We start from the raw sequence: 8613 nt of genomic DNA, 5'->3' as shown, positions 1-8613 counted from the left end.
ATATAATATATATATATATATATATATATATATATATATATATATATGTATCTATATATATATTATATGTATATTTTGTAATAGATATATATTAAAGATATCTAAATGTCTTTTAATTTTTAAAAGATATCTATTAGACATATGTCTAATAGATATTTTACAAGCGAGATTATTTAGATATCTTTAATATATCCATTACAAATATTTTAAAGATATTTTTTAAGATGTATAATATCTATAATAGACATCTTTTACATACCTTCTGGAAATGTCTTGAAGATATTTTTAAAGAGAGATATCTTTTAGATTCATAAGATCTAAAAGATATCATTTTCTCGGGTATCCATTTGCTCGCAGTAACACTTGATATCAATCGCTACAAGTTCGCTGAAATCGATATTACGTCTCCTTAAGATATTCTCATTAAGACATTCTGAAAAGTTAGTGTTTCAAAAATTTGGTAACTTTCTTCTCATTGTATAAATATTACAATATAATACTATAGAAATCAAAGCACAAAAAATATTTTGCAAAGAACAAAATATATAAAAAAATAGATATTAATACTTTTGCAGCCGATTACCAAGTATTCTCGAAAGCATATTACACATACATGATTTAATTACTAGAACCGCGTAAAAGTAATGCACGGATATTAAAGCAGCTCGCTACAAATCGCAGATTTTCGATTTTGATCGCATAATTTTGAAAAGTAAAACTGGATAGTTATCACTAGGAGTCTTGAATTTCCAAATATAACCGCGTAACAGTAATGCACGGAAATGCGTATTAAAACTGTTCATTACAAGTCGTAAATTTCCAACTTTGATGTTCTCATAATTTAGAAAAACAAAACTGGATGGGCAGTTATCACCCAGCAGCGATTAAATCTAGAATTTCTAAATATAACCGTATATAAGTAATGCGGAAATGTATATGAAATCCAGAGACTACCTGTCAAGGATAACCAACCCTCATCATGCTCACAAATGGAAAGCATACAATGGATGGTCAGTTTAAACCCGCTGTCAAAAAAGGATTTTTTTTCGAATTTAACCGTATATAAATAATATGGAATTTGCATATGACATCAGATATTTACTAGCACTATACTTATATACACGCTTATACGTATTGGTCTCTGGAATTCCGTTTATTATCTGTTTTTAATTGAATATAAATTTCCGTGCAATTATAGATCAATCTTTTATTGGGAAACCTATAATAACTTACCACTAATTTAAACATAGAATTACATTTACATAAACCGGATTATGTTATTTCCTAAATAATAATCAGTACACTTTACATAAATTCCTTGCATGTCCTAATGTTGGAATTGCGGATGTCAACAGACAACATTTTTACTCAGGCAGCCACACAGTGATTCAGGAAGCCTAGATTCTTGGACATTGAATTAAAAACCATATAAAAAAAGACTTTACCAATACAAAACTTAGTGTACAAAGCTTTTCAGGATTGCTGATTTCATTTGACATCAAAATTACAAAAAATTAAATGGCGGATCTAATATGGCGGAGTGATTCGTCAAAATTATTTTTAGATTGAAATTTGACATATAATTATATAAACATTTAAGTGTTTTTAGAGTTGCTGATTTTGAATTTAATATCAAAACTTCAAAAAACAAAATACGGATCCAATATGATGAACTAAAATTCAAAATGTAGTCGTACATTAACATTGACTTCTACTTGTAGGTTTTTAAAAATAATTCTAACCAGACTTGGGGAAAATAATTTAATAAATCTAATATCGTTAAAGAATTGAAAAAGTTTATCAAGCCATTATACATACAGCATTTTTTTCAATCCATAGTAATGAATTAATCATCAAGTGAATCTTCATCATATTCTTTGTTTTCTGTCATAGTCTCAATTAAAAAATCTGCAGCTTCCGGAAACATTTCGTTTTCTGTTTTCTTTGTTTTTCAACGGAATTAAAACTGCCAATACATGGGTCGCTTGTAATTAATAATATCTGAATAATGTCCACATTTGTTTCTTTTCTACTCATTTTTCGACTCGAGTCTAAACTTTCGGAACGCTTTATGCCTTCCTTCCAAAACTTCTTCAGACAATCGGTATAACAGCATGTTTTATTATTTCAGCACCGTGAAGCAGTATTTTGTGGACACTCGCAGGCATATAATACTGTCCATACTTATCGACTACAATTTATGCTAAGTTTTTAGCATATACATCAAATTTCTCTATATTGATTTGCTAACCGGAAGCGATTACTTGTAGAATAACTGCAAATTTTGTTATAATCATCTCCAACTCAGTTATCTCCGCAGTCACCGAAAGATTTTCAAAAAATAACCGTGCAGTATTGCCATCATTGATAGTGCCAACATCCTATTTGACATCATCTATAAATAGATCAAGTTTTCTATGAAAGTCGTCTTGAATTTTTTTTTCGTTCTTATTTATAGATTTTTTGTTGCGCATCACGAACCAATCATTTTTTCATATGTAATTTATATGAAATGTTCAACAAAAACTCCATACACCTAATCCGTGCATGCAGAGAGGATATGCCAAAGTAGTGTTCTGTTTCCAAAGATTTTTTAGGAATGAAATGCAAGTTATTTATCTCTTGAGGAGTAGCACTGCATATGTAGCATTTCATAGATAAAGATTCTACTAAGGTGAAGCAAATTTTACCATCAACCATTGTTAATAATAATTGATAACTTACTTTTATATTTTCGCCAATGTGAGTTGGAGTTAAATTTGTTATCTCTGTCTGAATTCGATCATGTTCTGCCTTAATTTTGCAGTATTTTCAGAAATGAATTGAAATTTAATTTTAATTGGTCGGCAATATTTCGTCGATGAAGGTTGTGCGTTTTCCCAAAGAACATTTTGACTATTAACTAATCTCAAAGACACTAAATAGGTCATAAAAATTGAACTGTCTATTGGTTTGCTACAGTCATTATGATTTGATATCTCAGTGAATTTTTGTTTGTATAGACTTTGACCACTTGCTCCGTCAAACCCCGACTTACATATTAAAATTAAATTTTGCAATTCGTGCCTCTCGATATTACAAGTTTTCAATAATCTCTGAGTAGTCAAATCTAACAGAGCTTGTAATTTGATTTATGCATATATTTCCGTAACAGTAATATCTTCTTTTGAAATATAACAATCTTTTTTCGCCAACAGAATTTTATGATATGAAGGGTACCGATTCATTCTGTCTTCTATTAATAGTTTTCTCAATATATCTACTTTAAAAGTTTCGGTGCTAGTATTATTGTCAACGCCTTGTCTTTGGAATAAAAAGATTTTTTTTCAATATATTTTCCTTCGCAAAATTCTCATATTTTTAATCTGGATTTTCTATAAGAAAAGCTATAATTTTAACAATATTTCGGTTTCCAGAAGCTTGCATTTTCATTTTTGCTGCGAACATCAACTCATTTGCCGAATTCTCTTTTCGTAATGTTTCCATACGCCTTTTTTTTGTCTATTACACACTTTCAAAAAAGATTTTTTATTATGTAATCGTTTAACACGTTGCGGTACAGCAGTTGTCGATGTCGATGTCGAGGGTTCCATTTCCGAAATTGACTTTAATGCTTTACTCTAACTGATAATTACCCTAACTGATAACTGAAACGAGTGAGTTAACCATGATTTATTATTTTTTACAAATTTATTGTAAATACGATGAGATGTAATTCATTTCTTGTATAATTGAACACAAAATTTCCGCAATGGCTCTTGCAAGTGCATTTTAGCATTTTCTGCAAAATTGAAATTTGTTTTGGTTAAAACATGTTTCAACAGATCTTTATAATCGTTCAATCTTGAATTCAATCATTATCCTGTAACATAAGAAATAATTCCGAAATAAGGTATAGAATCCGTTGTGAAAAACGAAACTTTATCTTTAAAATGAGATCTACAAAGAAATAAACAAGTAGATTAAGGCTGCCGATATTCATAATTCTTATTTTAAGATTGTCTTAAATTACATCAATTTAGTTTTTGTAAACAAAAAATAAAGAATGCTTACAATTAAACTAATTTGTAAGTAATACAAATAAAGTAAAGATAAAGTAAGAAATATATACTGCATCAAACATAAGGAAGTAATATAATCCTATGATTTATCCTGATTAATATTCGTAACTTTTCAACATCAACGCAACCTAGGAAAAAATAAAAACTCGTGCTCATCGTCCATCCACTTACAAAATTATAAAATGCAATATCTTTTTCGACAAATGTCGCACGCCGCGCCCGCGCCGCCATGCGTTATCTATAGGCCAAGATCACAACTTTAAAAGCATTTTTCTTAAGCAAAATAAGTTGCGCCTAAGTGCAATTGATGTCGATTTATTCTATTCAAAATATATATTTTATCCTCCAATTTTAATTTTCTTCGGCATTGTTAGGAGTTTTTTTTAAAGCCATCATTAAAAATTGGATTTTAAGCATTTTTTAAAATAAAATGCAAAGTAAGGTAAGATATCTAAAAATAACTATATTCAATTCGTACTATAAAAAAGTATGATATTCTATGAGACGAAGAAAGAGGAAAACAACATTTGTTAGGAAACAATCTATTCGTAATATTAGGTGTACAACTTTGCTGCCGCCGTTTTTTTTCCGAAATTCGAGGCTTTGTAAAAAACTGGTTATACATTTATGATTCAAAGTATTGTCCATCGCTGGCCACTACTTTCTCCCATCTTTCGGGTAGCGTACGAATCCCGCGAAAAAACTGGTCATCTTTTGAGGCTATCCACGAATCGATCCAATTTTTTACTTCTTCATAAGACCGGAAGTGCTGGTCAGCTAGGCCGTGTGCCATTGATCGAAACAAGTGATAGTCAGAGGGAGCAACGTCTGGAGAATACGGCGGGTGAGGTAGGACTTCCCATTTCAACGTTTCCAAGTATGTCTTGACCACTTTCGTAACGTGGGGTCGAGCATTGTCATGCTGCAAAATCACTTTATCGTGTCTCTCGTTGTATTGCGACCGTTTGTCTTTCAATGCTCGGCTCAAACGCATTAATTGCATTCGATACCGATCGCCTGTGATTGTTTCAGTCGGTTTTAACAGTTCATAATACACTACGCCGAGCTGATCCCACCAAATACAGAGCATGACCTTGGACGTCAAAATCACCGTTCTTGAAACGTTGAAATCACTCACGTTCTTTTACTAATAGCGGCCTCACCATAAGTATTTGAGAGCCTCAGCCGCAAATTTCTTCATAGCAAAAAATGAAGCAAAAAATTAATCCTTCCGCAAATGACGAGAATTTGGCTCGTAAACTGACATTTTCAATCGAGAATAACTTTATGATGCAGACACAAATCGACTTATGTTTCTATGGGATTATGTTGATAGATGCTCAAGTTTATTGTATGACGTCTACGATCTATTTATTTCGACCACCACTTACGCTAAAGCCATCTATAGGAAAACGGCGGAAGCAAAGTTGTATACCTAATAAATTTATGTTGAACGATATTCCACATTTTATTTAATTAAAGAAAACTTAAAAATGCTTGAAGTTAGATGATTGCAACTAACTATTCTTCCATTTAATTAGATATATTTATATAATTTTGAAAAAAGTGAAATATACATATATATATATATATATACGCATCTAAATAAATATTTTGACTCCTTAATGATTAATATACTTGATACTTGATTTTTTCATTCAATGTTCAAGAATTTATGCTTTCTGAATCACTGTGAGTCATCTACATTCTGACAACATTAGAATCACAAACATATGTTGGATATGTCGTCAAGTATTCGAGATGCGTCTGGAAGGTACAGAGTATTTCTTCAGAATCTACTATGTCCGCGATTTCTCATCTCATAGATTTTTGCAGGGAACTTCTAGTGATATACAGTAGTTATTCTGAGATGTATGAATATGTCTTCACTATATCTCCAGTCTCTACACACTGTGAGAAAAAATGATTAAAAGTACGTAGAATCATACATCTATTATCAAGATTTGGAAATTGATAGCAAAATTAGATTACATAATCATATGATAAACATTATTAATTTTAAACGTAATAATTGGTAATTGTGACCAAACAATCCTTTTTATGTAACAAAAAAGTTACAGTTATATCTTAACGAAGAAAATAATTTTTTTGTTATTGTTATTTTTTCCAATTCAATTTATTATTTTCTATTTTGCATACTTATATTCTGTCTTATTATCTACAATTGAATTATTGGAAAATGCATCGCATCGGGGAGATTTGACCTACGATCTTTAGAACGGTAGTCTAATATTTACGCTGAGCTAATCGCACGCTTGTGATCGAGTCAACGTTACTTATACTTCCTACTGTAACCATTTTTAATTTCATGCCTCTGCTGACAGTTTAATATTATTAATATTTGAGGAGATTACATGGAAACAAAATAATATGCTAGTATTTGTTAACTTAGTTAGGAAATAGCAATGCGATTATTCTCGAAAGATCGTGGCGAGCATGTTTCGTTTGTATGTTGCATGTTTTATTTTTGAGCATAAGTATGACTGGCTTTGATTGTCATATAAATTCTTATTCTTGCAGTTTTTTTTTAAGGAAAATGTTAAATTATTATTTATGTAAATGTGATCAAATATACTATTACTATAGTATTTCCAAACATTTAATGCATATAATTACTTTTACAATTATTTTCTTTTTAGTTTTTATAATACGTATAGTAAATTTGCAGTTAGAAGTACAGTCAAATGTGCTATTAATATAGTCATGCACACTATTTGAAAATAAATGATTTTCCATTTTTGAAATTATATTTTTTAATTATTGTTATCACATGTATATAGTTGCGAATGTTGAAAAAATAATTATATTCATTATAATTATAATTGCAATTATTATATAAAAATTATTATTTTATTTACCATACATATTTTCATATTTTATTATATTAATATTTTAAATTATCATAATTTATAATATAATTTTTGTCCGGTTTGATAGAACTATATAAGGTTATTATTATTACTAACATTATAGCAATAATAACTATAAAAATAATGCTCCTAACCATAATTTTACCATGCAATTATAGTCACAAATACGATATATTTTTCTCTCAATGCAGTATCTGCGTTATCATAGTGATGTCTCTAGTATGTCATGTATGCATGCACATACACACACACATACATATATGTATATGGGGCATTCCATCCCAAGTGTGCCCGTGAACTTTTGGATTTTTGATTTGAAATTTTGATATATTATAGTATTCATCGGAAGAAGCTGCCATGATTTTTTACAAATTTTTTTTATCAACACAGTCATGAGATATAAATTTTGTAAAAAATAATTTCTATAATAATAAATTATTACTATAGAAAAGATAACCAAGAAAAAATAGAAGATTTTTTCTGGGTTATAAATGCAATGCTTATAAAAATGAAATGCAAGCAGCGTTGGTTCTGCATTTTATGTTATGAGTTTGTTCTGAAAATATATGACAAATGTATACCGCAAAAATAATTTAGAGACATCTTGGATATAATCGATATGATAGCAGTATATTCAGCATCAGAATCGAAGTTTAATTCTTATATTTGATATATCTTCATAATATACAAGAAATAATATTTTACTGAGACGTTTCACATTAACATTTCTGATTTATTCGGCATAATTAATACATTCAGTATGAATATTGAATATTAGCATATCATATGCTATGTCTGGATTATCTGAGAGTCCAACTATGTACTATGAAATGGAAGTGCTTATAATAATCAGTACTTAATATTTACTTGAAAGAATTTTATGCCAGTTAAAGACTAATTTGTCTTTCTATCCTGATGTGAACATATCAATACTTTTTATCTGGACATAACTGGAATTTTTAACAGGGTATTGGTCCTAAAAATATGACCTAAGAAAATATCATTTATTATTAATATTTATTATAAGCTCAGAAAGTGTCATTATCCTAATTTTTACGAATACCGTTTGTACACAAATTATGAACATAATTTTCAGTCCTAAAATCGTCACAAAAAACTCTTTTCACATAACGCATATGCGCAAACATTGACGATAAAAAATGGGTAAAAAAGAATTTCATAGGAAATTTTGTAAAAAATTTTATAAGCTTTAATTTGGTATACTATATTTTTTATACAAACCCAATAAAAATTGAGATATTTGTAAAAAAGTAATAAAGAACATGTTTTTTAAAAAAATGTCAAAAAAAGACAACATTTCTTGAAACCGTTTCTTTAAAAATTATGGGGAGTGAGTGGAACTAGAATCTTACATATAAATTTTGAGAAAAATACAATTGGAAAAAATATTATTTTTTCCAATTTGATTACGTATCTGCATTGATAAATAAAATAAATTCATGTTTTAATAAATTGATAATGAGAGGCTCCTAATATCTTTGAAACACCATCTCTCGGGAACTATTCATCTATAATATTCAATAAAAATTTTGTAGGAAATTAACCTTCAATTTGATTACAAGGATGTTTTTCATGTAGGAATAACCGTATCCAAAATATTTAAAACATTAAGAAATAAATTTCGTTCGAAAATAAAAGAA

This window comes from Atta cephalotes (assembly GCF_000143395.1).
Source record: "Atta cephalotes unplaced genomic scaffold scaffold00042, whole genome shotgun sequence".
NCBI lineage: Eukaryota > Metazoa > Arthropoda > Insecta > Hymenoptera > Formicidae > Atta > Atta cephalotes.
The sequence above is the reverse complement of the archived record's forward strand: the minus strand, read 5'-3'. Positions refer to the sequence as shown.